This window comes from Vigna unguiculata, chromosome 3 (assembly GCF_037176805.1).
Source record: "Vigna unguiculata cultivar grain cowpea cultivar isolate G323 ecotype 2 chromosome 3, ASM3717680v1, whole genome shotgun sequence".
NCBI lineage: Eukaryota > Viridiplantae > Streptophyta > Magnoliopsida > Fabales > Fabaceae > Vigna > Vigna unguiculata.
Window position 1 is genome coordinate 30,575,481 of NC_140794.1, and position 8,055 is coordinate 30,583,535.

The following is an 8,055-nucleotide window of genomic DNA, read 5'->3' on the forward strand; positions in this document are numbered from 1 at the left end:
AGCCTAAACAATGGCCCAATTTAAATCTAGACTACTTCCTTCAAGCATCATCTCATATTTTAGAGATTTCTTTAGCCCATGTGAATAATGTAAAAACCCCATAATTGACTTGATCATCTTTTGAGAGGCCCATTTGAATCTTTCTCATCATGCTTCTAGTGATTGGGCCTTGATGTGGCTTGGGCTTGTTGATGCACTTGAGCTTGGGCTTGTTGGGGTCACATCACACCAAGTTCTATAACCCTCCTTTGGGAGCCTTGACCATGAAGACTTGCCACCTAGATGGCTTGGACGAAAATTCACCCATGTGCACCCTAGGATGACCTACTTTCTAGAACATGCTAGGTTTCTTTTGTAATCCTTTAACTTAGTTGTTTTGCTAAGGGGCCCCTAGACTTGTCTATTTAAGGGGACCTCTAACACTTGTAGAGGGGTTGAACATTTTGGAGAAATTAAACACCTTTGTGTATCAACCATTATGAGAGTCTTCCTCCTCAGGGAGTGAAGTTCTTTTAAGCCTTATCTTGAATCTTGATTCAAGTGGCGACACACATCCACTCATCTTTAAGGTTGCCATGGCTTCTTCTAGCCTGGCCTTATAGTGGCTCGCTTATCACATTTTGATCATTCCTTTCTTTTCCATTTTATGCTTTCTTCTTTCTTTGTGTGTGTGACTTGGGTTTTACTCTTTTTATGTGTTGTCCACTCTTATTTTTTTTGAATCAATCCATTCTTCTCTTCTCTAGAACCTTGGAAAGTAACCTTTACATCTAGATAGCTTGCTATCTTAATGTCCAATAGGGATTTCCTTAGTTTTCTTAATCAACCATCACCATATTCTAAAAGGAACAAGAAAATCCTACATCATTTGGTATCTAGAGCTTAGGTTGTCCTTGAATATGGTGTTTTCATGTTCTAACCTTGTTTTGTGTAGCTATCTTTGAATGGTCCACATAAAAACAATGTTGGCAGCAATGTGTGCAATTTTCAAAAAAATACTACAGTTAGCTTAGTGGTCGAAAAGTAACCTTCTTTATATCAAAAGAAAGCTCTACGATCTAGTTTCCAACAAAAAAAGAATGAACGCATTTGGACTTCTGTGGAGAGCGTTATGATCAAATGAGTGAGCAAAAGTCAGAGCTGCCAAAAATACGAAAAACAACGTTTTCAGGTTATGTTGTGGCAATTTTGGCTTCGGTTTTGTGACTCTTTTGCTCCTAAATGTGGTTGGATAACATGTCTTTGGATGCTTAGTCATTGAGCTTCAAATCCATGAGTTTAAATGCATGATAGCTACATGTTTATATCTTTGTGTATGTCATGTTGAGTCTTTAAATGTGCCTAACTTTTGCTTGAGTCATATGTCATATGTTAGCTTGAAGTTTTCTTGTTTTTGTTATTCCAAGTATTTGAATATTCCATTCACCTTATGTCTTGTTTGATGTATGCTCCTTGAACTTGATTTTGGCCTAAAAATTTGGGAACTAAGTGTCCAAGCCACCCAAAACACCTTTCTCATCATTTTGTGAAACTAGTTTTTGAAAGAAGAAAAGTTTTGGTACACTTTTACAATCTTACCAAGAGCAATATGGCTCTTTGATGAGCCAAAATTGTGTTTCCACTAAGTGTCGTGCTACTAGTTTTCATATTTGGGTGTTGGTGATATTGGCTAATTAGTTCCATGTTTAAAACTTGGCTATGATCTTTCTTGGTGTATGCATGATTTGAGACTTGGTGATGCAGAGTTCAAGTATTTTTCCAATAGAGTCTTTTCATGTGTTTTTCTTGCTTGTTTTGATTTCAAGTTTTGTCACCTTGATATCCTTTCCTTAGAGTTTAGCTTTCTTGGCTTTAAGTACTTTTATTGCTTGTCTTTAGGTTCTATGTTTTGTCGTAGTAGTTTTCTTCCTTTGCTTTCCTTTAAGTGTAGTGGCCAAGCCACTTGAACTTGTCTTGAAAAGGTTTCCAAAAACTTTGAAAGCATTTCACTCCTTTTTGGTGGATTTGAGTGTAGTCTTGCCTTGTTGCTTTGGGGGAGAGTGATCTAAACACTTGGGTGAATTTCTTTGGACCATACTTGGTCTCGGGTTTGGTTACCAATTGTCACTAACACCTCCCTTTCTTGGATTTTGAGTTTTGTTGTAGGAAAGTGAGATGGTTACTCCCATCGCCAATCAAGGTGCATTAGTAGACATTGGTAAAATCTTACAAGAAATGGAGCTTAAGAGACAAGAAGATAGAGAACAAAAAGAAAGAACCCTTCAAGTTTACATGAAACAAATGCAACAACAAATTCAACAAATTCAACAATAATTGCAACCATTCCAAAGAGAGGCTAAGAAAAGAGAGCATTCTAGGCGCCAACCATCACAAAAAGAAGGAAACTCCAAAGATTCCTAAGTTCTATGGTGGATGTGATCCCAAAATATACCTTGATTGGGAAGCTCAAGTGGAACAAATTTTCAATGAAAATCATGTAAAGGATCAAACACAAGTTGATCTAGTAGTGTTAGGATTTTTTGAGTGTGCCAAAACTTGGTGGCATAAAGTTTGTAAAAATTATGACCAAGGGCCACCCGCGACTTCTTGGATGGACATTAAAACTCTTATGTGCGCTAGATTTGTTCCTCCCTCCTACAAGAAGGAACTTCTTTTGAAGCTCCAAAGGCTTCACCAAGGTCTTATGTGTGTGAGTGAGTACTTTAAAGAATTAGAGTCTCAAGTGGCGGCATACACCACTCATCTTCAAGGTTGCCATGGCTTCTTCTAGCCTAGCCTTGTAGTGGCGTGAATCCTCCATTCCTCCCCTTTCCTTGCTTTTCATTTTATATTTCTTTACTCTTCTTGGTTTATATTATTTCTATTATATGTTTTTCCTTTTGGTTTCTTACTCTTCATCAATCCATCCTTCTCCTCTCTAGAACCTTGGAAAGGAACCTTCGTGGGGATTTCCTTGGTTTTCTTAATCAGTCATCACCATATTCATTAATCTTCTAAAAGGAACAAGATAATCCTACATCAAATGCCCACGACCAAAAGGAGAGCACTTGGTTGGTGGATTCATTCCCATGAGGATTCTAAGCCAAAAGAGGAAGGAGACCAAGTTTCCTTCAAAGGAATAAACCAAAAAGGCAAAAGGAGACAAGCTACATGTCTACTTTTGCTTTTACTTTTTGCTTTTTGCTTTCCTCTCTCTTCCATATCATCCATATGCTTCAATCACCATGCGCCACCTAACATGCTCTACTTTCTTTTAATTACCTACGAAAACAAGAAAAACAAAGATTAGCATGTTGGTTTAAGTTAAGCTAATCTTGATTAAAGGTCAACATTGGGTGAAAGTCAACAAGTCAACAAAAATAAGTCAACTAAAAACCAATACTAGGGAATTCAAACTAAAGTAATGCAAAACAAAGATAAAGGTGATGGAATAGAAGGCTCCCCTCTAGACATTCTTCTAGTGATCCTTCTTGAGGGAGTTTCTATGGAGGTGTCATGGTTGGTCACGCCTTCATCAACAGCAGCAAACACAGATCTGAAAACGCGAACCTGCACGGAGAGCACATCAGTCATCCAAGCATCTTCATCGTAGCTGCACCGCGCTCACTACTGTAGCCTTCGCCAGAGAAGAAAACACAACTTCATCACTGCAACGTGAACAAGTTCGTGCATAATCCGCACTTTCTGCAGTTCAACCATGGAAGCCACACAAACCTGAAACTATTGTGCCATCAATGGAGAACGCAGCAGCCTTGTCGGAAAATGCAACGCAGCAGCGACCACGAATGCACCTGCGGCAGCAAAACCCTAATTCTGGAGAGAGAGCAATTCTGGAAAGAGCAAAACCCTCTCATAGGGTAGTCAATGGTCAAAATTGGTCAAATTTGGTCAAATGTTCAAATCTGGTCAAAGACTGGTCAAACGAGAGGGGTTTAACTACAAATATTGATATTTTTTGTTGTCTCTGCAAATTTGGACTACAAAATTAAAAATGGCTTATTGAGAAAATTAATGCAAATATAATTTGTGATAATTTATGAGATATCTTTAAATAATTAATTTATTTAATTATATCATAAATTATTAACCAACTATATTTGTCAAATAGTATATATCTCTCCAAATATCTTTGAATATTTATCTTTATCTTTATTTTGAAAGATATTTGAGAGGTTTTAGCAACCGAAAAGCCTAGTCCAAGTCCTATATAAAGAGACCAAGGGAGGAGAAAAAAAGAAGCTCGGGACTTCGGAGTTTTGGAACCCTTAGGGGGCCTAATTTCATTTCCTTTTTCTCTATATTTTTCTTTCTATTTTTATTTTATTTTGTATTTTATGGAGTGCTGAACTTCTTGGGTTGATTCCATTATAGTTTCTTAATTGAATTATGAGGTTAGATCAATTAATTTGTTTGTTCTTTTGATTCTTGTTGAGATTTATTTTCATCTATGTCTTTTGGTTCCTAATTTAGTAAAAGTAATGATTTTTACATTGTAGCAAGTTAGCACGGTGTTAAATCTACATAACATTACAATCGTATGAGTTCAAAGGTTTTTCAATTTTAATTGAAAAGTTACTTTGATTAATTTTAGAAACTTTCATATGATTGCATGTGTTTTTGCTAATAATTGAGAAGTTACTTTGATTAAAGGTGAAAACTTAGATTAGAATTAATCAAGAAGTTACTTTGGTTAATTAGCTTTTTACTAGATATAAAAGGTAAAAGAATGGATATGATTAGGATGAGTAATATTTAATTGAGAAGTTACTTTGATTAATTTTAGAAACTTTCATATGATTGCATGTGTTTTTGCTAATAATTGAGAAGTTACTTTGATTAAAGGTGAAAACTTAGATTAGAATTAATCAAGAAGTTACTTTGGTTAATTAGCTTTTTACTAGATATAAAAGGTAAAAGAATGGATATGATTAGGATGAGTAATATTTAATTGAGAAGTTACTTTGATTAATTTTAGAAACTTTCATATGATTGCATGTGTTTTTGCTAATAATTGAGAAGTTACTTTGATTAAAGGTGAAAACTTAGATTAGAATTAATCAAGAAGTTATTTTGGTTAATTAGCTTTTTACTAGATATAAAAGGTAAAAGAATGGATATGATTAGGATGAGTAATATTTAATTGAGAAGTTACTTTGGTTAAATTTACTAAGATTAATCTACAAAGTTTTTGCTTTTGATTGAGAAGTTACTTTGGTTGAAAGTAAGGACGCCAACACATTAGTTGAGAAGTTACATTGATTAATTTGAAGTCTTAAACAAGAAATCAATAACATTAATCTTTTGGAAACCAATGATGAATCCTATTTTGAAAAAGTTGTGGAATCGACCTATTTTTCTTTACTATTGTTTATATCTTATTTTATCTTATCTTTATCTCTCATATTTATATTATTTTATTTGACTAACCATTTTGTATAGATTTTATAAGAACTAACTTGTTAAAAATCAATTCCGTGTTCGTTGGGAGACGACTTTGGATTACTTTACCCTTTCTATTTTGTTGACTACTATCTTAGCAATACTGACGTTGCTATAGTTTAGTAGTATTAATTTGATCGCATCAACGATAGCGTTATCAGGCATCATTATAAGTTAGGTTGAGTCATTGGATAATGATGGAAAACTTGCTAAATCCTAGGTCTTGATTATGAGATTGCGAATGGGAATTATAGGTAATGGAATCACTTGTGGAGTACCAGGAAACCAAGAACAAGACTCTGATGGATGAGAGTGCAATGATACCTTTGGAGTATTTAATGGATTGCATGATAATCTGGTTTGGGGTGCTAAAACAGTATAGCGCCTGACGGCACAGGTGTGGCCACTAGGCGATAGGACCAGCGTTAGAGGTCCTTGCATCGCGTGGCGCCTAGCGGCAGGGTGTAATCCGCCATACGATAGACCCTGCAACATCGTGTGGCGCCTAGCTGGCACCCGGCGGCAAGGAGTGAACCGCCAAGCGGTCTGTGTAGCTTTCGCTTGGCGGCGCTTAGGCTAGGCCAAGCGATAATGCTGTTCTCCAGGACTTGTGTGTGTTGTTTTATGCAATGATGCGATACTTGGATGTTGTGCCATGAGCCGGTAGGTTCATGGATGGTGGTGAACACATGATGATATGATCGGGGAGGTTCATATACTAATACTCTCATGTGGGGATACGAGCGAGGTAGGTTCGTATGTTCTATGCTCACACTTGAGAGATGTTGCGTACAAGGAGTGATAACACTGTCGTTGACGCGATCAAATTAATACTACTTATCTATAATAACTTCAATATTGTTAAGAAAGTAGTTAACAAAATAGAAAGGGTAAAGTAACTCAAAGTCATCTCCCAACGAACATGGAATTGATTTCTAACAAACTAGTTCTTATAAAAACTATACAAAAAAGTTAGTCAAATAAAATAATAAAAATATAGGAGGATTAAAATAAAAAAGAAAGAAATAGAAAAGATAAAAAGAAATAAAAACAATAGTAAAGAAAATAGATTGATTCCATTTTCAAAATTGATTCATCATTAGTTATCTAAAGATTATTGCTCAATTAATTATTGTTTTAGATTTACAAATTAATCAATGTAAAGTCTCAAATAATTTGTTGGCGTTCTCACTTTTAACCAAAGTACAGTCTCAATTAAAAGTTAGAACTTTTAGATTATCCATAGTAAATTCAACCAAAGTACAGTTTCAATCAAATTTTACTATGCCTAATCATGTCTATTCTTTTATCTCCTCATCAAATAAAAAGTTTAATTAATCAAAGTAAAGTCTCGATTAATTTTAGTTAGAGTAAATACCTTTAACCAAAGTAAAGTCTCAATTATTGGTAAAAACTCATTTAATCACATGAAAATTTCTAAATAAAATAAAAGTAAAGTCTCAATTCAATTTAAAAACCCTTGGACTCATATGATCAACATGCATATAGATTTAAAATCATTACTTCTTATATGATTCAAAGATAAAAGACATAGATAAATCCAAATCAACCCTTTGCAATCTCCTCAAATTATCTTCGAAATAAACCAATATCTTCAAGATATATTTGTTTGTTGTGGATTTAAAAAGATTCAAGAAGATCTTGTCATATTTAAAAAGATTTGGTAGTTAATATCTTTTAATATTTTATGATATAATTTGTTCTTACGGAACCGAGGTCTGTAGTCCACAAATCAGTTAAGGGTCTCGAACGTCTTGTTTCGGGTCGGTCTTTTTTTGCTTCGAGGGGGATTTGAGGGCGGCGCAGGGGACCTGCAAAAGACACTCCGATGCCTAAGTTAGCACTGGTGATGTCAGGGTTTCAGAGAATAATTTAATGTGTAATCAATGCATAGAACAGTGTGCTATTTATACTTTTGTACCTGTGGGTCCTACCTGTAATGGGCCTTTGGGCCCAATATCTCTTTTCTGGCTTATTTTACGATCCAGTGTTAAGGGGGGAATTTACCAAGGGGTCCTTCGAATGTTGGCAGTGCCTGGTACTCGGCCATGAGATGCGTCGAGGGTGGTTTTCCTTTGGAAGGGTGCCTTTCGCAGGGTAGGCGGCCATGGGGTTTTGGTTGTAGGCTATGTTGTTTAGAAGGAGCATCTTCGTGAAGGGATGTGTGAGGCTAGGTGGGGGCCGTGCTCTCCATGTGGTAGGCGGCCATCGTGCTCTTTGGCGGCTGAGTAGTTCTGTGCGAAGGCGTCTTTGCGTGGTATGCGGCGGTAGGCGGTCATTGTGCTTTCTGGGGGCCGTGTACTCGGGTACGGTTGGGACATCAGCCTCCCAGTCTAGAGGCAAGAAGTGGCGTATAGACTATTTTGCAAATTTCATTTGTGGTCTTTGGCCGTGTACCATGTGAGTATATAATTAAATAAGATAATATCAAATAAAATATCTAAAGATATATTTTTTCCAAATTATCTTCTATCATAAAGATAAAAAAAATCGCAAGGTCCAATTTTTTTGTTGCTTTCTTCTTGGTTTAGCCAAACTTCTTCACTTTTTCATGCTTTTCTTATCGTCTTCATGCAATGCTTGGCTTAGATTTTT